Source organism: Myiozetetes cayanensis, unplaced genomic scaffold, assembly GCF_022539395.1.
Source record: "Myiozetetes cayanensis isolate MyiCay16 unplaced genomic scaffold, myiCay2020 scf5-8, whole genome shotgun sequence".
Lineage (NCBI taxonomy): Eukaryota > Metazoa > Chordata > Aves > Passeriformes > Tyrannidae > Myiozetetes > Myiozetetes cayanensis.
In genome coordinates this window covers 8,809,160-8,836,253 of record NW_026087742.1, presented here as the reverse complement: position 1 = coordinate 8,836,253, position 27,094 = coordinate 8,809,160, and positions in this window count along the sequence as shown.

The following is a 27,094-nucleotide window of genomic DNA, read 5'->3' as shown; positions in this document are numbered from 1 at the left end:
TAAAAATTGAATTTACTGATGCACCCTTGTGAATCAGTACTTGTTTTTTGAACATAAGTTTTGAAATTTGAAAAAATAGTTCATGAATTATTCCATTATTTTAGTAATAATTTGTTAAGTGCTTTTCTGCTAAATGGCAGCACTTAAAAATGAAACAGAATAATTCTTCCTACCTTTGCCTCTGAGACTTAGATTATTTGTGAAAACTCCCATGCTATGCTTCAAAATAATTTCTCTCTACATGTGCTGAACCAAGAGACTCCCCTGCTCAGTCAGTTGAAAGTAATGTGGAGAAAAAACTCACTCTTTTGCTTACAATAAGTCTGAATCTCTGGCAATAATAGTATCTTCTACAAACGATGAGCTACATCCTTATTTTGTTTGGCTATGAAAAAAGAGGTGCTTGTGGATGCAAAATTGGGCATATTTTTCTGTTGAGTAATAAGTTATGTTCCTCTTGCAGCCCTTGCTTATTTAACACAGCTACAAAATAAAGTCAAAGTACTCTTGAGAGGGTAATGACAAATACATTTGCATGTGCAAGCTTCCTTTTTCCTTGTAGTTCAATGCACAGTGAGCAGACAGATGCAAACTGGAACTTCAGAGAGCTTGACTGGTAAAGGACTTCATCTTGACCAGAAAAGAACCATTTGGTGATGAAGCTAGAGAATATTCTTATTGTTCATGGCCATTCAGTTCCACACTTAATTTAAAAAAAAAATAAATGACAATTATCTCTGGATGAAGCATTTTCAGTATAGATTATGATTTACTCAGAAATCAAGCCCAAACTTAATTTATGTGATTAATCCTTTATGGATTTTCTTTTGTTATTCAATACAACTGACTAATGATTATTAATACCACCTGGGAGAAGGAGATTATGCAACACTAGAGTGGCATGACTTTCATACACTAGGTCTGTGTTAATTCACCATGCAGCTGTCCAAAAAAAACCCAACCCAGAAACAAGGCATATGGGTATGTATATGGAAGAGAGGAAGGGAGTAATGATAATTGTTTAGACAAGAAATAAAAGTAAACCTTTTGACATCTATGTCTGCTTCTGCTGGATAGGCAACTACTACACAACCAGGTTTCATGAGTTGTTTCTTGGTAGGGAGCATTTTCCCTCTTCAGCTACCTGCAACATTGGTTCTTAACGCTGACAGCGTAACAAGTCCCTTACCCCACACTTGTTCTTACAAAACAAAGACACAACTCAGCCACAACTTCCACAGCAGCAACGCACAATGCTCAATAAGCATTGCATATAATTTCTATTGTGAGGAAGAACAGTTATTGTCATGCAGCCTCAGTTTTAAAATCTCAGAACAGATGGCCATACTTCGAAATCATGAGTATTCTCCACAGACAAAGGGCTTTTGTCCAAATGGATCCGAGTGCAGAATCTGGGCCTATATATATGGAAATCCAAATTTGTGCAATATTATACAACAGGGTCTGTTGATACACAGGGAGTGTAAGAACAGAATGCAGTTGCCACAGTTTAGGTGATGGTGTTAAGGCCTCGAAGACTGTGCAAAGCTTGGTTTTGTTCCAGTATAAAGTCTCTTCAATCAGGGAAAAGTCTTGTTGTCAGCTAAAAATTGGGGAAGAAGAGTTGTTGAGGAATTTTCTCCTCTCAAAACCAGCTCAATTATGTCAAATGTGATCTACAAAATTAAAGTCATAACAATTATGAAGAATAAAAAGGTATCTTGAGATTACAGATATGAAAGGTTTGTGCAAAAATGAATACCATTGTTTCAATACTCATACATTCTGGACTTCTCTGGAGTCTCTTGAGTAGAAACAATATAAAGCTCTAAGTTTTTTTCTTCTTATCACCTTTTTGTTTTGCTCAAAGAAGCCATTATTCACCACAAATGCTAAGTTTTGCTGAGTAGAGTTTCCCCAGCTTTATTTGGGAATTAGAAATTTCCTCAGTTTTTAAATCTACATAGAAAACTATCTAGATGTTTGTTAGGGTTTTGTTTGTTCATTTGTTTTCCTTCTGTAAAACATGCATCATGAAGGACATGTGCTGAAGTATTTGGAGAGTAGAAGGAATAGGAATTGGTGAATAACAAAGGGGGGCAAATCAAGCTGATAAAATTTAAACTGTCTGAGGTAAGTGTATCTGAGTTAACATTGCTATTACAGTTGTACTCTTTTTTTCTCCTTGTTGTCTCTTAAACGTATCACAAATCAGAGAAATTTTGGCAGAACATTTCCTATTGCTGATCCTGATTTAAAATTTCTGAGTAAAAGCACATAACTTCATCTATGATTCTTGTTAAATTAGTTAACAAATCGAAATGAAAGGGAGAAAGTGCAAATAAAAAGTGTTAGAAAGTATTATAGGGGAAACTTCTGATGGAAGAAGAAAAAAAATTAGTTATTTTGTCAGGATATTAAGCTGGAGAACTTCAAGAGACAGAATGACGTGCCAGTTTAAAGATTTAAAGTTCACAAAGTGTTTCCAAACAGTAGGCTACATGCTTGTGTCCATTCTTACTAAGGAAAACATATAAATACTTGATAATATTTTTGCCATGTTCATAATTCTGTGAACCCCATGTATACTGCAAACACAGTCCTGTGGTGATACATGGATTTGGGACGGACTCCTGATTTGGGACACAGATGAAGGAAAAAAAGATGAGCCATGAATAACAATTCATTTAACTTTATTTTTGTCATCCTTCATCATTAACAATGTGTCATCATCAACCTAACTTCTTCTCATGTCTCACTTCAAGTCTCTTATAGCTTACACAGTGAGACTTGCCCAAACCTGTGGCTATTTCCAAATGATACTGTAGAGCTGACAAATGTTTTGCAAAAAAAGTTCACAGACAGTGAAAAAGAAGACAGTGAACATTTACAGTTATTTTTGCAGCACAGAGAATGATTTCCATACTTTTGGGAAATTCCTGGCAGAATCTGTTATGATCTTCCAATAGGACAACATTGTGCAAACTTTTAATACATTGTCAAAATGACTAAAGTGCTCTCTTGTCCCATGAAAAATATCTGAGAATTTGCTGCTTTTTAGTGATGACAATCTAAATAGGATTTTCTGCCTTATTTCAGGAGCACAGTCCTTAAAGTGTCAATATACCAGGTGTCTTACTGAAAAAAAACTGAATAAAATTGAGTGTGGGATCCGAGTTAGTGGATATTCAGCATCAGGCAATTAATTTGATTGAAAGCTATTAATATCATCTCATTAGAAGCACTAGAAGAAACAACTTCCATTATTAGACTTCTAGCTTTTCAAAAGGACTATGGCTAGGTAAGAGGCATTCTTTTCCACTCCTGCATCTATTAAAATATTCACTGAATCCCTTTTTCTATATTTAGGTGACGATATCACAGCTCATTACCAGTGAACAAATTAGTTTGAATCAGAATCCAATCTACCTGTTGTTCAAGGGAATAAAGGTGCATGGCAAGTGTTCTCAGTGATGTCTTATAAGGGATCACCTGCCCTCCTGTTCACTAGAACAGGTCAGTAAGGGACAGGAAAGCACTGATGATGTATGTACATGTTTTTTCCTGCTGACCTGGGATGTGAACATTCTGAAGAGAGAAGTGTTGGATTTTTGTCCTCAATGGGAACTTTTTCTCTTCCATCTTTCTCGCTTAACATCGTCTGGATCAATCAAGCCCTTTCTGTTGACTCTGAGCAAATATTTCGATCCTGTTTGGGGAATCTTTAACTAATGCCAACCAGCAGAGGTAAAGAGATGGATATAGGTGCTGTGATAAAGCTGGAGGAAGTTTTGTCAGCCTGGAGGTGGTTAAGAAATGGGAGACCCAAGTTCACTGAGAACAGGCTTGGGGCACTGACATTTCAGCAACTCCATCACTGGGGTCACTTGTCATTGCTGAGAGAGTTATTTTCATTCCTCTGGCCCCCAGCAAATTTGTTATTATCCCACAGCTGTAACAGGGGGCATTGTGGAAGGTGATGAAGCCTGCTGTCTTGGGCCTGCCAGGATCAGCAGATATGGGTCCAAGGAGAAGAGTAAAGAAAAACTTTGATTCCTCCTGTTTCCTCCATGATTGTCCCAACCACAATACTAATAAAAGGTGAGTTCCAGGCCTTCTGGTTTTTACAGGCAATATATGTGTGTGTGTGTGAGAGAGAGAGAGAAAGAGAGAGTGAGAGAGACTGAAATCCAGTAGAAACCTTTTGATGGATTTGACCCAGTTTTGCAACTATTTTTCAGGTCAGCTGAACCTGTTCTTTTTTGATGAATAAGTCATTTGTCTATATTCTTCTGCTCTGCTCTAATGGGGTGAACAATTGATGGTGGTGAGGTGATGTATAACGTTCATCCATCTTGCTACATGGTCACAATAACTGAGCTAAGTAGTTAATTAAGGTAGATGTACCCCAGCAGTGCATCTTCTTCAACCAGCACAGCTTCACCCCTGAGCAAAGGGAAATAGAAGAACAGCTGAGGGTTGCTGGAATTTTTGGAGCTTTTGAAGGTTGCTTGAAGCCTGAGTGAACTTCTTGACCAGGATTTTCTCAGTCTAAGCCAGCTGTCAGATATCATACCACAGAAAATAATCAGAGGCCCAGCTTTTTCCAAACTATTGTTTATTTGGAATTAAAGGAAATTTCTCTTTGGAACAGTACTTCTCTCCTAATTGATGAAAAAGAATGTAATTCAGTCTTGCAATGAATAAGACATTTGCTAAAAGTTGACCAAATTTTAAACATTCTGTTCTTTAGATTAGTCACTGTGCATTGCAGATCATCTCAACTGAGTAAATGATTTCTTCATCTGAGTTTTTGTATTTCTTTGACCTTGAAATTTTGGGATGGTAAAAATCCTGGGAGAAAAGATGCAGAAAAATGCTGATTTTTTTTCCCCACTTAGTTCCAATTAACTGTAACTAGGATAGGGACTTAGTTAAAACCTGAGGCAAAAACAAAAGAAAAACTGGAAAGCAGGTACAATAAGTGTTTGGTTTTTCTTTTTCTAATGGGCTATTATTTGAAGTGAATGTGTGTTGTAATTGACAATTATATCTTACAGGCTTGAAATTGTTATGAAGGTGTTTAGGTCTTATCACACCTTAATTTTCCTTTTTACAGTTACAGTGTAATGATGCATATAATGCAATGATGTACAATGCAGATGGATTAGTCTTAAAATGGATGGAGTAGTATTATGAGAGCACAGTGGTTTTTTTATACCAAGCAAGGTGTGAAACTATCATAATAAAGATGACTTACAAATTTATTATATTTTGCAAGTGCTGTCTGTCAGGTAACGTTTTGTCAAAAGAGGCTTGTTAAAGAAAAATAACAACAACAGCAGTAATCTTGGTAATAAGAATTCTCTTAGGAGGCAAAAAGCCCTTTGTTGACTAAACCAAGTAAACTACCCATTTCAGTTTTGTTGCCTGTTGGTTCATGCCTCTTCTTTGCTAAGGAGGGATTAGGTTAACAAAAGAAATGTCTATTTGAGTCTTGATTTCCATATCTGTTTGAGTTTGATTATCCTGTCTGTGTGGTAAAAAGCTGATTTTTTCGTGCTGACTTCTCGCAAAATTGTGGATGGATTTTAGGCCCAGAACATTTTCAGGCCATGCAGAAAGAGAAAGAAGTGATAAATTATGATAATATTATTACCTATGTTGTGTGTTGTGACCTTTTTTATTTGTATTTAAATAGGATCCAGAGACCTTATTTAAGGACAGAACAGTGGAAACAACTGCATGAACACATGGCACAAGGTATTCCTTGTCCAAAAAGAGGCACTGATCTAAATAAAAATGTCTATAAAGAAGTGAAATAACTAGCCATAGGCCAACTACCAGGTTTTTTGATTTTCATTTCCGTACTCGGACTCACATCACCTTTTTGCAGCACTCATCTCATATCTGCTTTGACTAATTTCTTCTGGGGAGGACAGGGTGGCGAGAAATCATCTGTGCATTACACAACTGGTTCAACCGTGGCGTATTTCTCTGATTTCCTTCAAAATAATTTCAGTGTGATTACCCAAGCATGCAAAATGGTCCATAAGCAGAACACAGAAAATTTGGTTTCAAATATTTCAATTCAGTTGTTCCGGTGATTATGAATAAACTTCTTAGTGAAATGAAATTATTTAGGTTTCTCTTGAGAACAGAGCCAAAGTAAAACAATTAGCAGCATTCCAGAGAATGCAGGATTTGGAACATGTGAAGAATGGGAATTAGTTGTTGATGTTCCAGGAGCAATTGCTCCCAGGGACCTCATATCTCTTAAATCAGCTAGAAGACCATCTGCTCCAAAGGATTTATCAATTACTATATTCCTGTTTAAAGGAGTTTTAGGTATTCAGTTATACTTCTCTCTGCCTCCTTTTTGTTGCAAAGCCTTCTAGCTTTCATGAGAGCTTTCCATGCAAAATTTTCATGATGAAGCTCCAGCTGAAATGTGGCTTGTTCTAAATGTCACCATCCACCCAAATGCAGGCCTCATTTTGTAATGATTCCAATATCTGTTGTGTCTGAAGCATAAAATATATAAAAATCTAACACTGTTGTGAACTAATAAAGTGCCACATTCCTTTTACCTTTTAGCTTGTGTTAGGCATTGGTACAGTGAAAAAAGGGCCATCTGCTTGATTAGGTGTCTGGTCTTTAATTTTTAAATACACAGGAAAGTCTGTAGTCAAACATCTGCCATTAAAATAATCTTGGAAACCTTTCTTCAAAACTTCTGCCCTCAAACTGATTTCAGCCCGCACTTATCAGATTTTATGTTCTTTGAAACTTACTTAAGCTGGACTCCTGGCATCTTCTCAGTATTGAATATTATAGGTCATATAACTGGGTTATAAAGATCATTTTTACATCCTACCATTAGATCTCAGGGAACTAGGGGATTGGTCAATAATGATGGCACAGTCCTAAAAAAATTTATTACATAAGCCACGTATTTTATAAATATATATATATCTTATTTCTGCATGGAATTGTTATATCAAAATGTTTGCTATAAACACTTCATCTTTAGGATGTTTCTCTTTCATCAAAGTTTTTGTACTTGATCTCACTTCTATGCTTTTTTTTTAGCAGAACAGCAGGGGCATGTGTCCCTCCATAACTGCTCGGGGCTGGGCTCACTGTGGCAGATCGCTGGAGCTCTGGACTGTACCAGGAAATCCAGAGCCATCTGGGTCTGTCCTGGCAGTTGGATGATTCCATCCTAGCCCATGTTGTTAGTTGTTTGTTTTCCGTTAAAAAACATTTCTATTTATTAGGAAATGCGTGTCAGACAGTTTGACACTAGAATTTGGCACATGTCTTCGGGTTAACTTGGCCAAAGTGATTTATAGCTGTTTGTTCATGACCAGCATCCATTAGTGGAAAACACTGCCCAAGTAAAATCCCATGAGAGAGGACACAATGGGGCACTGCTTAGGAGCTCTCTGCACAGCCAGCACTGAGTTCAGGGACAATTACCTGATGGCCTTCCCCTGGACGTGAAACCATGCAGTTAGGGACCTTTTAAATTCTCTTCCTCCTCTTATTTTGTCCTCCTGAATTTTCAGAGGTGGCTAAAATTCAGCCGCCAGCACTGAATAGCTGCTCTGCAGAAGGAGTGAGCCAAATTATGGAGTTTTCTACTGCAAAATTGTTAAACTGGGTAGACTGATGCCTTGCCTACATCACTGGGAAAGTTCCTGATATGACAGGGCACTTTGCATCAAGGATTTTAAGTTGTTGGGATTCCTACAAGGCCTTGGAAATAAAGAGGAACAAGGTAAACATTAACCTCACTGTTGTTGTTTCTATGCTAAGTTATTAGTCTGAAAATATAGCTAGTAGGGAGCATTTCTGTAAAGTCTGGTGATTTATGAGGTCTGTGAATGTGGTGATTTTTTTTTTTAATATGTTGTTTGGTTTTTGTTTTGTTGTTTTTTTAAACTTGTTTGGGGATTTCTTAACAAAAAAACCAAAAAACCCAAACAAAAAACCCCAACCAACCAAAAAAAAAAAACCAACCAAACAAACAAAAAATTGATCCCAACCTCTTTAACTCCCTGTTCAACTCCTCTGCTGACCAAGCGGGTTTCCAACTAACTTTCTGGAGCTACAGAGGTATTTTGGAACCATGGTAGCTGTATTTTTTACCCAAGACACAGAATGTAAAACCTAACTTAAAAAATTTAACAAAAATAGTGTACCAAACTAGAAACAAAACCACTAACCTGCTAATCCCCTTCTCCCTGGGCAAAACTTTCATGCCAAACACTGGCCAGCTTACCTTCCATTCAGACATTTCTATCAGTATCAAAACATATCCGTGCACAATAATCTTAATACAGAAATATTTTAAGAAGGAAAAATATTTATAAATGTACTAAAAAGAATTACTTAAACACCTATATTTTGATCTTTTCATACAGTCCTTTATGTTTAAGAAAGTGTGTTATACTTGAGAAAAAAAAGTATAAAGGGATGTTTTAATGTCTTTAGCCTCAGTTCAGGGAAACAGATATATATATATATATATATATTACTTTCCTAACTGATAAACTGTAAAAAATATATACTAAAAAATATAAACTTTATATTTTCCTATACTGTGGTCAAAGAAGTCTTCTGTATGTCATATTATACATTTTCAGCATATGGTTTTGATACCTGAAAATGTTTCTTTCTCTGATGGCTCTCTTTCTTTGCTTTCTCCTCATGTCTGAAAATAAGTATTGACAATAATTCATCTTTGCATTCATTTTATAAAGCAACAGATTTTTTTCTTTGTGTCTTCATAGAACAAAGTTTAATTAAAATGAGATTTAAAAAAAAGGCAGTTTTGAAACTACGCAGCCAACACTTGGTGCACACAGTAAATACTTGTTGGGTGCACGGAAAAGGGAGAGAACAACTGGAATGGTTTCAAAAGGCCACCACATGAATAAAGGTGTCATTAAGAAACAGCAAATCACTCTGAGCACATTACGGGAATACTTCACCTTTCTCAGAAACACTAAGCATAGACCATTTTCAAGAACCTCACCAGAACTTGTTGTTAATCTTAATTATGTGCCTTAGCCTTACATGCTAGGAAGATGGACTCTTTGGAAATGTTTGCAACTGATGGCAAACACTACACATGAACACCTTGCACATGAATTTTTTGTAGCCTCTCCATCTGAAAGGCTCTTATACTTTGAATGGAAGATTAGTCTTTATTTTCAAATAATCTCAAGAAAGCTGCTACTGCTATTATTACATATACTTGCTGGCTATGTGACAGCATAAAAATTGCATGGGAGTTTTATGGTATGTTGTGGCAGAAAGCATAATATTAAGCACAATGGATGAACAGTGTGTGTATCCTATTATATTGGTATGCAATTAATAGAAAAGCCTCTGCTGTGTGTTTGATTTAGTGAGTTGTAATGCTTTGTAGTAGATAACTGGCTCATGAAGCCTTCCCCATGAAGTCCTGTTAGAAGTAGGTGCAGTGGTAAATCTCACTTTTGTCAATGAAACCTATTTAGTAGGGAAGATTTATGTTAAACTGCTTTGTGCTTGTAGCCTTGCTCAAAACTATAACCTGGTTTCTCTCGTTACCTGCTTTTCACATCAGAGTAGCTGTTGCTATCATAACCCCCCACTCCTGCCCCCTTCCCCTCCGCTGTCTATTGTCTGTTTTCACACTCCTCCTTGCTTTATAATCGCTCACTCACACTCATTTATCACTGGCTTACTCTGTCCTGCCTACACTATCTCCCATTTTTGTCATGGTGCACTGGTACATTACAAATACAATTAAACCTTTTACGATACCGCAGCTCTTGGCTAATGCATCCCAGCTTCAAGGTTGAAAGATTTCTGATATTACCACCGATATCAGTTCTTTCCCATTTATCGGCAGTGTCCGGACTAATGCAGAAGTGTTGCATTAATTAAAGGAAGCATCCAGTAATGCTGCTGTTTCTGCCAGTCTGACACTGAATCGGAGCTTGATGCCTGCTCATGTTTTAAGAGCCATTCATCACACATGTCATCCCAAAGCAGCCAGCTGTCTGAGAAAAGCCTCATTTGCATTTCATCAGCTACACTCTCCCTCTTCTCCCTACCTTTTGTATGGAGCTTTGGCTTTTTTTAAAAGAGCGTAGTCTTCAAAAGCAGCTTAGCTAAAATTAGTATTCCATTTAGAAAGATGATTTTCTTTAGTTCAGAGGTCTTAGAATTGATCTGAGTGGGAAAAAAGTGTCACAAAAACATAGCCGTGCAATCTGTCTGTATAAAGAAATTAATGCATTATGGGAGAAGACAAAGATTTTTATGATGAATGGACTACACCTCTATTAGTTCTGTACATTAAGCTGTTAGAATTAATAAAACATTTCATTTATTTTGAAAGTTTCTTAAAGGGCATGGGATTTTAAAATCCCAGCAGCTCTGAATGATTCTACATTATGTATTTTGATTTCCTTTATTATTAGAGGGAAACTGTCAATGTCAGGTTATATTGAAGCCATTTTAGGAGTCCAAAGAACATGTGAAACTGTCTCAGTGTGCTGAAACCAGCTGGAGAAAAAAGAAATAATGAAATTATATGCTCACACTTTCACTCAGTGACTGACTTAACTAATTTTTTGCTTTTGTTGCCTTACTGAATTTTGCAGAATATGTAACCAAACACATCTACCATATAAGCAAAATGAGAAAAAATGCAAATCTATCTGATTATGTCTTTATATATTAAATACAAAACTTGGTATGTATAGATATATGTGTATGGTTATGTGTCTTAACTTCAATTTTTGCACAGTGTCAGGACTTGCTTAGAAAAAAAACCTCCCCCAGTTCAAATTTGGCTCCTTCGACTAAACTGGAATAATACAGAGATGTTGTAATTCAACATGGTATAGTTTTCAATTTAAAAGTATGGAATTTTTCTGGACTGTTTAAGATTTCCAAATCTTTTTTTTTCCCCCTTAAATCAGCACTGAAAATCTATTCTTCCACACAACGAAGGAGATGCATTGTACACAACCACTGGGATTGAAGTTGTCACCTGTCACCAATGGAGACAGACATGAGTATGTATGTACAGTAGGTGTCTACAACTGAATCTAATTTAGGGTTCAGAACTAGATGATGTTTAAGGTTCCTTCTCACCAAACCATTCTATGATTCTATAATTTGAGGGGCAGGTGCTCTAGGGTGTGCTGGGCTGTGAGGTCTTCCTTCTGGTTTGCCTCTCCAGAGTGCACTTCCAGTCGAAACTATGTATGCAGAGGGGTATTGTTGTTCACCTGAACCTCATTCTGACTGCCTCTGGAAATGCCTGGTGTATGAACCTGGAAAGTTCGTGCACTTTTGAGATAAATGAACTAACTTGGACTAGGTGCTTAATTATTAGAGAATTCAAGATTCACTGTGTGTCGTGTGTATGTTGTATGCTGAGTTACTGGGCAAAACTCAATACTCACCTCAAAGTAGGTAAATATTAGCCAACAAATCAATAACTTTAGGCATATATATTTAAGTCTTGTTCATTTCAATGAGGTTTAGGAAGTGAGTGTTTTGCTGAATAGGCTGTATGGTTCAACTGTTAAATGTGTATTTGCATTGGCAGTACAAATGTTAACTTTTATTTATTCTGATTTTTCTTATTTTAGCTGCCCCATTTGACACTGAATTTTAAATAGTTGCATTTAATTTAAATCCTAGCAAAAAATTACTTTAAGTCAATGTCTAATCCCAGCAGAAGTAAAGGAAAAGCAAACATCTCAAAAGTCTGACTTAGTGTAACAGTAAGTGTGGAAGGAATCCAGAGTTTAGAGCAGGGTGCTTGCTTTTGGTATAATAGTAATTGTGGAAGGGATCCACAGTTCAGAGCAGCTTTGTGGTAGGGTTCTCTGTGCTTGCTTGGTCAGCTCACAGAGTAAATACAGGATGTGGCATCTTGTTTCTCTCTTCTCCACAATGTGGCTTATTTAATTCTCTCTCCATGTGAACCAGTGAAGAACTGGGACTGCACTGGGCTATTCTGACAACCCTTGGGCAGCCAGAGAAGAGACTGGCAATGAAGTGACTTGTAGAGGACAGAAGGTGTGGAAACAGACAAGAAGCATGTGCCATTTCTTATTATTATCTCTGGAGTCAGAAGGTCATGATCACAGTGGGTGTCTCCTTTTTGGAGCTATGTTTATGATGCATTTGAGCAGAGCATTGCAACAGCAAAATAACTTTGTGTGTAGATGGTTTACCCGTGTGCTTTGTCAGCCATGGGAAAAGATCTCCACCTTAGAGTCAGGTGAGCACTGGACATCATCTCTGTTCCAAGCTATAACAGGTTATTGTGTGTGATGCATAGGAACATTTTGCCTGTAATTTCAGAAGAAATTTCAACCGATTTAAAAATTTGAAAGCAAGAAATGAGCAGAAGTCGCCTTCATTTCTCTCCACATGTCTATACACATCTCACAAGATTTTCTCTGTTTCAGAGTGAGCAAAACAGAACCACAAGTCTTATATGCATTTAAGATAGCTTATGATTCCTTTAAAGAATCATTTTCAGTCAATAACAGACCCTCAGAGATATAATTTTTCTATGATACATTTGGTTGCAGCCACTCCCTGTCCTGTTCTTTCTTTTGCTATGGGCACCACAGCTGTTTATTGTGTGGCACTGTAGCTGCTCCCTCTGTATCCACCACAAACCTGGAAAAACAGCAATGGTTGGCTTAGTTTTTGTTGATGGTTAAAACTGAATACATTTATATCTGTTATTCCTTATATAGCTCCTCCAGAGTTATTTAATATGACATTTGGGAGTGTGCAGGCAAAAAACTTGAACATTCACTATAATACTTTAATGTTTCTTGTAATTTTTCAAACGACTGGCTTTTAAGTAGTATAGAGATAAAGATTTTAAAATAAAATTGATTTAAATTTCCTAGTTTTACCATATTATGGACTATTTCACCAATACCTTTAAATTAACCATGTTCATATCTTTATTGTAAAATAGTAGAAAGGATCATCTTTGGGTTTTGACACCTGCTGTGAATCTAGTTTTTTCTGTTTTTTTTTTTTTTTTTTTTTTTTAACCCTGTCATCTCACGGGGATAATCACTTATCTATCTCCCAAATTATAAAACTTCTCCCTTGCTCTGACATGCACCTAATTTGCTTTATTCTTTACAGATTATTTTCTGCTAATGTGATTAGTGAGTTTTTTTTCGGGGGGGATTATTACCGGAATGAGGTCTGCTTTTAAATTCTTTAAAAGTTGTCATCTCTCTTTTGTCCAATTTATCAGATACACAATTATGGAACAGATTTTTTTTTCCCCCCTCAATCTCAAAGCAAACTATATATATACACACAAGCTTATCTCTACTTCCAGCTGGAAAATGGGAATTATTTGTAAAAGTAATTAAGAAGGATTGATTCCTAATCAAATTAAAATACTTGGAAGCCATATTCTGTGAACCCAATTGTCATTTAAATAGCATCTGAATTGGTACCTGAATAGACTAATAGTTCTGAAGGCAAAGCAACGATTTTGGTCCTTTATAAAGCAACAACATATAGAGCTGAGCAAATAAGTGACAGCAGCATCATCATAAATGTAGGGTTTACAGTCTATGTGCAGACAAAGAGTAGGGGATTAGACCCTGTCTGAGAGACAGGGTGGAGACAGCCGGGTAGGGAGAAGAATGAGAGCAGCAACTTCGGGAGCAACGTGTGGGAAGCTGCTTTCCATATAAAAGGCAGGCTGGATAGGGGAGAAGCGGGGTCTAGGAGGAGGGTGTCTGGCAGAGACCTGCACTCAGGGGGACACTGATGAGACCTGGCCTCAGGAAGGGCCACAGAACTGTCGTGGATGTGCCTTGATGCTGCAGGTTTCAGCATGAGGTGATGTTCATTAGAAGTGTGTCCCCACTGCCTAAAAAGATAATGTTACCACACAAAGAACTTGATGCAGAGGCAGCAGGGAAAGGTCACATGCACTTTGGGGTCCCCCATGTGGGTAGCCCTTGAAATGAGGAGGAACTGGATCCTGGTCGGAACAGGTCACACGTTTGCAATCCTAGAGAAATTTTCTGTGTTCCCGTCCAAACCATTTTGCAGTGAGATTTGTTCAGTCAGAAGTTGCAGGAGCATTGGAGACGGGGGAATTTCTCCCCTTGAAGCTGGCAATATAAGAATCAAAACTGTCAAAATCGTAGTGGAAGGTGCAACAACTGAAAGTGAGTGTGAGGCACAGGCACTGTGGTGTCGCAGAGAGGTCTGTGAGGAAGTCGAGGGGAAGAGAGGTGTCAGGGTCTGTGTCCCGCACCCGAAGAAGAGCATCAGGAACTTCAGGAAGGAGTGCAGCAGCACTTTCTTCCTGCCTTCATGCAGATCTTTATTTTTTTCTTCTTTACACTTTTGCCTTGATCTTGCTGACTGCTAAGGAATGAGTAGCCCAGGCTCTCAGGCACACAGAGAAAGCGTGAACAAGGATGTCTGAGCTGAGGTAAGAAGAGCACCTACACTGTGATGAGATAAACCAGAAAAACACAGCTGCCAGGAATCCTACAAATAGCTTTATGAAACTTGTGCACTATCCCTGAAGATCCTGTTTGGCCCAAATCTGCAAGTTCTCTGCGTATCTCTGTGCTTACCAGCTTTCTTCTGATAGCCATACACTTCCACTCTCCTTCTGTTAGCTTTCTCTGCTTGGATTTCCATAATTTTGTTTTTCTGGTTCTTGGCATTTATTCTTTTCAGGTTCTTCAAAAAGAAGACCATATAAGGTAGAAGTAAATAGAAATATGTAGAAGAGGTTTGCTGATTTTGGCCAAGGTTAGTTCTCCTTGGGTATATCCTCCTGGTAAGTTTTCTTTCTAAAGAAAACTTTTTAGATTTCAAATTCCTGATTTTGCAATATGTAAATATAAAAGAGACTGTTGACAAAGTGGATTGGAAAGACTTAATTTTTGTGAAAGGGAAACATTTGTGGATTAAATAGTCTTAAAAGCTTCTATTTTTGTTTACATTTAAATTTCACTCTGAATAAATTTTAGAAATTAAAACTTATATTAAACCATTACAAATTAGACTACAACTCTGAATGATTGTCATGGAAATTTATTTTCTTCATAATTACATTTGTTTCAGTAAGAGACACAAAAATATAAATTGGAAAAAGCTCATTCATTTGATGAAACAAAACAGTTGCTGTGACTGTTATAGAATTGTGGTCCAAACTGGTTAAAGCTCTGGAATAGTGAGATAATTTGCAAAGCAAAATACATATGCAAATTAGTTGATCAAATCAGTACAGTATTTTTCCTGGTCCCTTAAGTCAAAGAAGGAAAAGGCAAGACCAACAGTACCAGGATGTCATAATATATGTTATTATTGTTAATGTCATACTAAATATGAGGAAAATGAAATCTCCAGCGCTCGTGAGGCTGTGGGCAGCAGTAAATTCAGTGACAATGCAGTGTGTAACTGAGATTGCATCTGATGCACAAGTGACTAGGGACGGTGTTTATTCCATCTGACTTACATTATCTGCAGTGCTGTCATCTGGACTTCTCTTACAGGCAACAGAGAGAAAATAGCTCTTACAGGACAACAATTCCGGCCGCAGATGGCAGGTTGGTTCTTACAACCCTTGCTGGATCTCAGTAGAATGTCAGTAACTAGGTGATTTCCAACAACCTGGCAAATGTTAGGTGTTAATTATTATTTGTTAGACTTTCACACCTTCATATGTTATGTCCTGGAGGTGTTTTCTGGGTAAGGAAAACTTCCAACGAGCGGAAAGCCTATACTCATGAGACATTTCTGTCTGCAGTGAGAAAGTTACTACTGAGACTATGTCCTGTTAGCTCTCATTTTGAAACAAATGCTTGTATTGTGCATAAGAAAAAGCATGTCTAGATTCATAAAATTTGCTAAAATCAATTAGTGTTTGGCAGTATACTAAGAAAATCAGACTTTTTTTTAATATCTATACAAGGTCAAAGGCATGGCAGGTATTTATTGAAGCAGCTTTGGCTTGACTAATATGTATATTGTGGTATCTTATCGAGACATTAAAACTGGTAATGGAGAGTGATCAAAGGAAAACAATGAAAATTACCATTATGGGTAACAGACATGTTGATTTTTTTTGTCCAGTGCCTGATTTTCCTCACCAGATGTGGAATATGGCCAGGGAATTTCCATCCTTTGTTTGAAGACTTAAATAGCTACTAGGATATAAATCAATAAAAAAATAGCACTGTATTAATTTTAAAAATAGTAGACTTCTAGATCTCCACAAGTGAAAAAAATGCAGTTGTTGCTGTTTGTAACCTCTTCTAATGACAATCCTTCCGCTCCACTGTTTATTCAACACACAGCATCAGCTCCCAAGAAAAAGCTCTTTGGAGCTGGACTTAAAAATCTCTGGAAAGCATTGTATCTGTATGGGATTTTGTAAACAGGATAAGAGTATTCTCGTGCTGTATACATGCCAAACAAATTAGCATTACTGACCGAAAAATTCTAATGGCACAAAAGGATGAGGTTCAGTTCTCCAGAGAAAACCCAGGGAAGGAAGTGGCCATCAAGCCAGACTTCATCACAGAACGACTCTCATTAATTTTAAAAATCTGCTGACTTTTTGGAATGGTTACAGCAAATGACTTATGAAATGAAAAATTCTTTCCCAACTCAGTGAGCTTTTCAATCAATGTTCTTCATGATGTGCTGTTTGCTGGCTGTCTCAATTCAGCAACCCAAAAAATATTTAGCAATATAAATGTACATTTTAATAGCTTGCTTCTGATCTCTCTTTTGATATCTGGCTTTCATGATCTGTCTCCATCCATCCACAATCTCTGGTGCCATCAGCCGAAAAGTCAGTTTCTCTCAAGGGTTCACCTGAAGGCGTTTGAGTTCTGAGCTCCCCCCCAGCCCCCACCTTGGAGCTGCTCCACGGCCCCATCAGCCTCACCAAAAATTTTTTTTTCTTTTTTTTTTTTTCTCTCTCATGAAAAATATAATAAGAGTTTCTTCCTGTGTACACTGCATGCCCTGAGGAAAAGATTAAATTAAATTAAAACTTAAAAGAGGATTTGCCGACGGCTTAGATTTCCAGTTAAACTGCCGGAGCTACAAATAAGTTTTGTGCAGGTTATTGTTCTTTGGAAAAAGCACCATTACTGTAAGTGTTTGTAACAGACAGACTAATCACTGCTGAGGGAGAGAGAACTTTTTTATTGACTGGCCTTGCTGACTAACTTGTCCACCTTTTTCCCTCTGTTTAACTTATTCTCTTATCAATGGCCAAAACACTAAGGTCTGGGAAGCCAGCAGACAGTGTCACTCTGGAGAAGGGGGACATCTTGCAGGAGTATTCAGCTATTTGAGGTATGTGCTTTATACAATTCGCAGGATTCATCAGTGTCAGGAAACTAGGTTTCCTAAGTGTTTTATTTATTTTTCCTCAGTGTTTTATTTACAGTCATTATGGAGAGGTGTTTGTCTCTCAGGCAAATGATACAGATGCTTAAAATACTCTGATGTAACCCTCAGCACCATCCCCCAGCATCACCACTGCTGGTGTTGAGGAGCAGCAGAGAAGAGCAAAGGACCCCGCAGATGCTTCGAACAGGCGTGTGCTGTGCCGTGCACGAGCTCTGTAACAAAGCTGGCTGCTTCAGCAGGAATCTCTCTGCCCCTGGATGGCACAGCCCTCACCCTGGCAGGAAGGGCAGACAGAACTACAGCACCTGCCGGTGCTGACAGCCCTGGTGCTGTTTGCTGAGAAAGCAAAGAGAGCAGAGGTAGGTATCTCAGATACAAAGGGATATTGGTTAGTTATAGCTTTAATTTTCTCTGGGATTCTGTATTTCTTTTTCAGTATGTATGATAATTTTTCAGTTTGTATGATAAGCTATAGTCCCCCAGGACTCAGTATTGGGGACAGCCCTGTTTAGTATCTTTATTAATGATCTGGATGAGGGCATTCAGAGTACACTCAGTAAGCTTGCAGACCACACTAAGTTGGGCTGGAATGTTAATGTGCTGGAGGATGGGAAGGCTCTGCAGAGGGAGCTGGACAGGCTGGATTGATGGGCTGAGGTCAGTAGTATGACATTCAACAAAGCCAAGTGCTGGTCCTGAACTTGGGTCACAACAATCCCAGGAAGTGCTACAGGCTGGGGGAAGAGTGTCTGGAAAGCTGCCCAGTGGAAAAGGACCTGGGCGTGCTGGTTGACAGTGACTGAACATGAGCCAGGGTGTACCCATGTAGCCAAGAAGGTCAGTGGCATCCTGGCTTGTGTCAGAAGTATTTTGGCCAACAGGACTCTGGCAGTGATTGTCCCACTCTACCTTGGCACTGGTGAGGCCACACCTTGAGTGCTGTGTCCAGTTCTGGGCCTCTCAAGACAAGAAAGTCATTGAGGTCCTGGAGTGTGTCCAGAGAAGGGTAATGGAGCTGGGGAAGGGTCTAAAGAGTAAAACTTACAAGGAACAGCTGAAGGAGCTGGGAGTGTTTAGACTGGAGAAAAGGAGGCTCAGGGGAGACCTTATTGCTCTCTACAACTCCCTAAAAGGAGGCTGGAGCAAGGTGGGGGAATCTCTTCTCCCTAGTGACAGGACAAGAGGATGTAGCCTCCAGCTGTGCTAGGGGAGGTTCAGACTGAACATCAGGAAGAATTTCTTCACAGAAAGGCTTGTCAAGTACTGAAATAGGCTGCCCAGGGAGGTGGTGGAGTCACCATCCCTGGCAGTGTTCAACAAACTCCTGGACGTGGCACTCAGTGCTCTGGTCTAGTTGACAAGGTGGAGATCAGTCAGAATGATTCTGTGATTCTGTGTGCCCAGCTGGAGAAAAGCGCTGTGGAGGATTATGAAAAAGGTATTGGAACAAGTTATTGTTGTGTAAAATGCAGAACAGCTTCTGCTGCTGGGTGTGTCTGAGCATTTTGCACTTGACTGCTGTGTATGCAGATTCCTGTTAGTCTCCTTGGCTCTGAATAGCATTAGAGGACCACAATTGCCTTTGTCTCACAAGCTTCAAAGATATTTCTGCACTGATAAAAAATGGAAGCACATAGGGTTACACCACTGAGTAGTTTACAGCTAATGAATAATAGAAGTGTGTAGCACTTGTGTATGTAATAAATATTACCCTTTTGTACTAAGTGAATAAAACTCACTTGAAATGATTTTTTGCAATTACTTAAATCCTTAAATTAGGCCATAACAAAAGAACATGTTTCACTCTAATAAATAGGAACTAAGAAAGTCTGCAGCAAGAGGGTTTTTCAAGAGACCTTTACCCCCAAAGCGAGCAAGGAAGATGATTTTTAAAACTTGTCCTGCTGTTTCAGTTATTTAGTGTATAAATGATAAAATTTTGAACAACAGCTACTCAATTGTATCCACCTGTAAAAAGGAAGGGAAAAAGAGGCATGAAAAATTCAGGAATAAAACAGCAGAGAAGTTTGTGCCTTTACAGGTTTTTTGGCGTAAAAGTGAAGCAGAATCCTCAAAGTCTGCACTTGTTTGTCAGTAGGAAGAGTCTGTTTGGAAGTATGGCTTGTGATAATATAATCCTTGCTATTAGTACGGCATGAATGATGTTCGGCTGTGGATTAAAGAGAAATGAGGAGAAACAGCAGGTTTCAGAGTCCTGAGCCATGGCACCATCAATTACCTGCCTTGCTCAGGTCCCAGGAGGTCTGGCATTTTCCCAGCTATAGCTCCTTTTAGGCAGCATCTCCGTGATGGAGCTGAGAAGCATCACTGTGCTACCTACTTAAGAAAACTGCCGTGTGGGGAAGTCCTTGTGCAAGAAACCCACTCTAAAATTATGTTGAAGGCAGCGTGTGAGGCAGCACAAAATGATCTTAATGAATTGGATTTTTGCTTTTTTTCGTGACAGCACTGGCTAGACATTTTATCAGCTAATCAAAAAACAGCATTCAATAGACTGAGCCAGTATTTGAGTATAAGCCTCACAGAATGTTTTGAGATTAATTGATTCAAACAACTGGTCTTTTTTTTCTTTTATCTTGTATGTGAGCATACACAACAACAAATACTAGATCCTAAGACTTGAACTGCGAATTTAACCTTGTTGAAAAACATGAAACTTGACTCTGCTTTCCTTTCCCGTGTTTCACAAAAGTGTTCTCTTAAGTAGAACACCACAAAGTAAGAAAGAAGGATACCAGTTGTGGCTCAAAATGGTATCTTCCCATTTTAAAAGAGTTTTGAAGGATATCAAGTGCCAGGAAAAGAGAAGTAAATCTGTCCCCTGACTTTAGATGACTGTTCCCTTTCTGAGCAAACTCTCAGCCTATGCCAGGGATACACAACCAGACACTGGGTGCCTTCTACCAGTGATTTCCAAGTTTCTCATTCTTTTAGGTATAAGCGAGTCATGTCAGCAAAAAGGTTAAACAAAGCCTTTTTGAGTTTTCCTACAGCAATACAATGCAGTGATAGTGCTCTTTTGAAGCAATATGTATTTGAGTTAGTTCTTGCCAAAAATCCCCATTTGGTGGGGTTTTTTTAGGTCTGGTGCTAACTTTTTTATTTTTTTTTTTTGGTACCTTTCCATTCTCTTTCATGATCCCTGAACTCCATGTTTCAGTCCTACCAGCCTTGCATTATGCTTACACATGTATTATAGTAAACACATGCACTGTTTTCTCCAAAGTCTTCCAGATTCTTGCAGTCTCAGGAGAGGAACATGAAGATGGCCTCAGGAAAGGAATCATAAATAGGTGCATATTTGCTCTTGTGACTGTATACTTTAATCTAATTGAGCATTCATGGAAAAAAAATCTGCTTTATTACTTACCATAAATCCAAGATAATTCTATTTAATGTTCCTTTAACTGACAAAAAAGGATAAACATAGCTAACTATAAACATGACATAAATAAAATCTGGCATTCCTCCCATTCCCCACCCACTGTCCCAGTTGGCTATTTTATCATATCACTCAATATAAAATTTAACAGTATGGTATATAAATGATCCTTTTTCTATTCTTTTGCATAATAATTGGATGGCTTCCAGTAATAAAGAATGGTAAAGCTACAATTTATTCCAAATCATAAACATCTTTGTTTTATATGGGCTTCTTTGTTTTTATTGTGGAGAAAACAATACAGCAGCCAACAGAGAGCTACGTCAGCAGAAAGCAGTATTTGTTTGAAAAGAACTAGAGCCACTAGAATTCAGCCTGAATTTAGCTGACTTAGTGTCTTACTTCTTGGCTCAGGGAAGTAGAGGAGCTGCTAAAACGGTGACACAAATTGATGTTAATAAATTAGTACACTCATAAAAGGAGACTCCCAGTTTTAGTGCTAACAGCACACCATTATACGGAGCATAATGTAGTTTAAAAGGCACACTGATAAGTGGCTGTATTCAAATCCATTCCCGTGCCCTTTTGTGTTCTTATCTACCCCGGTCCAGCAGACAATCCAGCTTTTCACTAACCTTTGGCACTCCACCATCAGCAATAACCCCTGATCTCCTTTATATCCCCACAGCTTCTGTAATGAGCATCACCTGTGGTATGTGCCATTTGCAGCTGCAGCATCAGCAGAATGGACCTGCCCTGGTGCCTGCTGGTGGAAGAGGCTCCATTGCTCAGGGCCCACAGGAACCTGTCTGTGTGCCCCAGAGCAATGCCAGGGAAATGGCTAAATACCTATCATCTCCAGTGAGCTGGGCCTTAGCCTCTAATCCTTGTAATTGCTGCTTACTAAATGGGAATAACAAAACAGGGTCCTGAACTGACACAGGGTGCTTGGCCTGCTTCTAGCAAGACTGTAAGATTGCTTGCATTTGAGATAAATTTGATAAATTCATTTGAGATAAATCAAATTGGTTACAGTGGCAGAATCTCAGTTTTAAAATAATAGATTTCCTTTAGATAGATATCAATTTAAGGGGTTATTTTTGTAACCATAGGTATATTTAAATTCCTCTTGTACATTTTTAAATGTATTAATGCTGAAATTAGAGACATTTTTTCTTTAGGAATTTATATATATTTATCAATAAATATGAATGTATACATTCCTATGTATGTAAACAACTTTGAATTGTAGCAGCTCTGTAAGAGATTAAGTAGGTTTATAATTGTTTAACAATAATAGCTGCAACAGTTAATAATGAATAACACTTTTAAAAGCATGGGTTTAACAGAGCTATAGAATAGAAATAATTACAGAATAGAAATACTTATAGAAATGCTTTTCCAGTTGTCTGAACTGAGTGCTTTTCAGTCCTGCTTTCCCTTTGTGTTTTGTGGTCGTTGTCTGGGCGTTTTTTGTTGTATTTTTTTGGTTGTTTTTTTTTTTTTCTAAGGTGAATCTGGCCATGAAGTTTAATAAATATATTTTCTTAAAGCAAAGGTCAGTTTAAGATCAAGACAGTTATACTCAGCTGTAAACTTAGAGAGATGGAGTCCGGGTTTTCAAAGTGACAGCACACATTCTTCTGAAAACAGAGAAGCCCACTTAGATGAAAGATTTTTGCTGGTGGTTTGATATGTTGAAAGAAGTCAAATTCAAGTCAAGAAATCTCCCCGAATAAAGACAATTTTCCTAGTAGTAGAAGTAGAAGAAGATTACCAGGGCTGTAGAACAAAAAATATTGCCTCATAACACAATTTGCAATAAAGCAGGTAATATTATTTTCTCTTTCAGAAATTCACTGAGACAGACAGCAAAGAAATTATGTATTTTGAACTGTCAGATATGCTTACCATATTTTAGCATTCTCATTTATGTATGCTTGACATCTGATTTTGCTCTGGACTTCTCCAAAGAAATGTATGTATAGTTTCAAAATGTCACCTTTTAAAAATAGAAAAATATTCAGTCATCTGATGAATTTGCAGATAAAACATAGGCAGAAGATTCTGACTCTTTAAATTGAGTGATTGACTGGCAATAGTCCATAAATTCTAAACCTGCTGTGCATGTTCTTTACTTTTTATTAGAGAAAAGGAACAAGCTGTCATATTAGAAGTATCACATTAACTACTACTTATTGATTGCTTGTTTATTTCTTTTTTAGTTCACAGCAAGATACGTATATTGAGGAAAAAATGTACCAGAAGGAATTCTGTGAACACAATAATCTAAAATCTTTTACTGACTAAAGGAACTTGCTACCTTACAATTCAGAGTCCTGGACATTACTCATCAAAGAACATAAACAATAATACCAGGATTAATATGGCAAGGGTTAGGTTCCCCCATAATGGTGCAAAAAAAATTCTGCCTAGCAGGGAAAAACAGACCTCTTTTAGCTAATGTGCTTATCTACAAAGCAATTTATATTGGTTCAGAATTTGCCCCTGGCTGGTGCATACAGGAGTTGGGGCTCCTAATTATTTTACAGACATTAAAAAAAAAAAAAAAAAAAAAGGCCCTCAGTTGCATCCTTTTGTTTTCTCATCTTTTAAAGCCATCCGACAGTTTTTGAAAAGGTGGAACAGGGATATAAAAAACACCCATCGAGTGCAGCTGTGTTGCATTTCAAGGCCAGCAGCACTGCTGTAGTGCAGGGAGATATCCATGTACCATGTGAATATCCGAAAAATGTCCTGAAACATGGGGAAAATATGAGTTGCCTAGAAGAAAAAAGGTAACAATAAAAAAAAATTAGGTAGAGATAGGTCAAGAGTCTAGTCCTGTTGTGAGCTACTCTGGCTGTCCTACAGTCAGTGATGTCTCTTAGCTTAGCCAAGTCTTTTGACCATAATGGGTAGAATGCTCTGAATTTAGCTGGTCACAGGAATCAATCAGGACCACAATCAGTTGCTCCTTCACTTCCAGGTGGGATCAGAAGCAATCCCATGAGGACAAATGCAGCCTCAAAGAAGCCATGACAGGGTGAGTGTTGAAGTGAAATTCAGGGCCCATTGATTTCTATTGCTTTGCTTTCCTTGTCTTTGTAAAAATTCGAGCTTACAGCTTTTGGGTTCTCTCCTCTGTCCCTCAGAAGCAGCAGAATTGGAGCTGTCCACACATACCACGTGTGCAGTCACGGTGGGTCACCGAATGCTGCCTGCAGCACAGGAGCAGCAGGGCTGGGTGAAGCTGGATGCCCACGGAGCTCCCTGGAGAAGGAGGAAACACTGAGGTGGGTGTGAGGAGTTTGATAAATGGGGCAGGAGGCAGATTCATAAGTTGCTATGGGAGTTTTTCACTCTCGATGGTTAACTGTACAGAAATCCATTCCTTTCACAAAGATCTACTTCCTTGGACCTTAGTGATTCATTAGGAACCTCCACATGCACGGGATTTCTTCCGTGGGAGAAGAGCACAAGAGTAGAAGGAATAGGAAGGTGTTGTGTAAGCTGGGGTTGTGCAAAACTTGCAGGGTTCCAGTGCTGTTGTTACTTTAATTATTCAAATAAACAAGAGACATAAATTATCTTGACAGTGCCTGCTGGCCACCTGCCTAGCCAAATGTTGGAGAAAATATGTATGATATTCAAGGAAGAAATATGGTTGAAAATGGCGTTATACTCTTCTAGTAAGCTCTAGCAGCTATTGGTGTTTAATTAGTAACTGTAAAGAGATTTCTTACTAAATTATTGAGTGGGATTTTTAAATACTGACTATGCTAGCCTAAGGATAATTAAGGGACTATTCTGAATACAATCCTGCCTTTAGTAAAGGCAGTGGGAATATTTCTTCTCTTCCCTCACTTGTTATTGTGTTGAAAGAAGCAAAATAAAAGAAAATATTCTTATGTTTAATAAGTTCCGTGAGGTTTTACTGGAAGTACTTCTATCCTTAATAAATAAAAAAAATATTGGAAAAAAAAAAAAAAGCCATTCAGTCAAAACCTAGCAATATATTTAAGCTAATAATTTTGGTATTGTTACATATTTATCTCTTTTCACCACTTCGCTGTATACATTGGCTCAAGATAACGAGTGGCTTTGTTAATTCTAGAGAAGCCTCCACCCCTTGGTCTCTTGAACTCCTCTTTCTTGCTTAGATCAGCCTTTTAGTCTCACTGGTATCCCTCATCCAGTACGCTTCCACAGACCAGGGAGCAGGTCCCTCCTCGAAGTGTTGCCTCCTACTGTCTTATCCCCTCTCAGCTCACAAAGCTGCCTGATCCTGCTGGAAAAATGGAGGATTTCTGTGGCACAGCTGAAACAGCAGTGACATACAGTAAAACAACAGCACGACCTTCAGCTGCAGCAGGGTTCTGTTGACTTGAATAGCCTGACACACGGTGACGTTTTTTTGCCAAATAAGTAGTGGCATGTCTTTTGAAAAGGGGGATATCCCATATTTTTGTGATGAATATCAAGAAAGGACCTTGTCTGCCTATCTTAACAATGTTGGAATGAGAAGAAAAATGAGGCCAGGGTGGAGTAGAGGAGAGAAGCTTTAAGGGAAGAATGCTTTAGAGACTTAAATTATTTCCATATTCATTAAATAGCAAAGATTTCTAGAGTTAACTATGAGCATATATTTGCTTATTAGGGATGCATGGGAGGAAAAATAAGCTGAGGTGTTGTTAGAATAAGCTGTACAGAAGTAAATAGCTTTTGAACCTTTCTTTTTAAATATTAAAATTCCTCTCAGTTGTATTTGAAATGTTTAATGAGAGAGAAAAAAATTGTACTCCAGTCCAATCTTTTCCCCAGCTGGGCTACAAATTTGCTTACAACCTTATTGTTATCATGAAGTTAATAATCACAGTGACAGCAGAGAGCAGTTGGAGTGTGTGAGACTTTCATTTCTGCTGGGTTCAGAATCCCACTAATGACTTCGATCAGCTCTTTCCTTCCGCCCTCTTCCTCTGGAGTCACGTCAGATCACGCCACCTCTCAGAGCGCATTAAGCCTAATGTGGGATTCGAGAGCATGTAGAGTGCTGCCCAGTGTCAGAGCTCTTTGGAAGAGGAGCTGTTTGAATTAAAATCTCACATTAACTGTTTGGTGGAATTAAAATAAAACCTAGAGAGCGGGGGCCTGACCAATCTCCTCCCGAGGGCTTTGCCAGTTTGGTGTCAGGTATGGCAGGTGCCTGACAGCAAGGTGGGCAGCAGCCAGCAGGAGTCAGGGCTTCTGACTCTGAGGACACATCAGAGAAATCTCTGACCACTCTTGGTTCCACAACACATGGTCACAACTATTTCATGAAAACCCATAAACAAGTTGGAAAATAAAAGAAAGGCGAGCTGGAGCCAAGCTGACCTCCTTCAATCACCTAGTAAAGGGTATATGACTTGTATTCAAAAAGTTTTAGTCATCCTTACAGCTGCTAACCCTTTCACATCACAAGTAAAGTGAGATTTTTTTGGCAGTGCAGAAGAATCTACAGTTTTTCGTGTATGAAATGGAAACACTGCATATTGAAATTAAAAAAAAAAACAAAAACAACAACCAAGCAACCAACTGAAACAACCTGAGGTGTTCATGAACATAGCAGGTATTTTTCCTGTTAGTTAGGGGAAATACTGTTATAGCATTAAAGTGAATGTATTCTTTGTCTCACTCAGAAGCCTGCTCAGCTGATAACACATTAAACTTAAAACCTTTTTGCAGGAATATGACACAGTAAATACATGGTAAATACATCAGTTAGGAGCACTTTCAAATGAGGCCTGGCCTCTGACAGGGTCAGATTATGAGGGCTTTGGGAAAGAGTAAACTTTCTCCAGCATAGTCTCCAAATTCTGTAATCTGTCATTCTTCTGCAAGTAGACTGTAGTTTGTGATTTGATGAACCAGAAGTTTCCGTTACCTCACTCTCTTTCATAGATATTCATGGACCTTTCTTTCATTTTATCTCATTTCTTATTGTTTATCTACTAAGCAGATTTTAAAAATGCTACCGCAATGAGCTCCATCATTTAATTATAGCATGAGTAGTACTTTCATTCACTAACTGCCATCTCAATCTCCTATGATGTACAGTGAATGTTTTCATCTTTTCTTTCTCCATGCCATTCATGATTCTGTACCTATTTGATTAAATCTTTATTGTATTATTTATTTTATATTATATTATGTTATGCATGTTCTTTCATTTAGCTCATTTCTAAACTG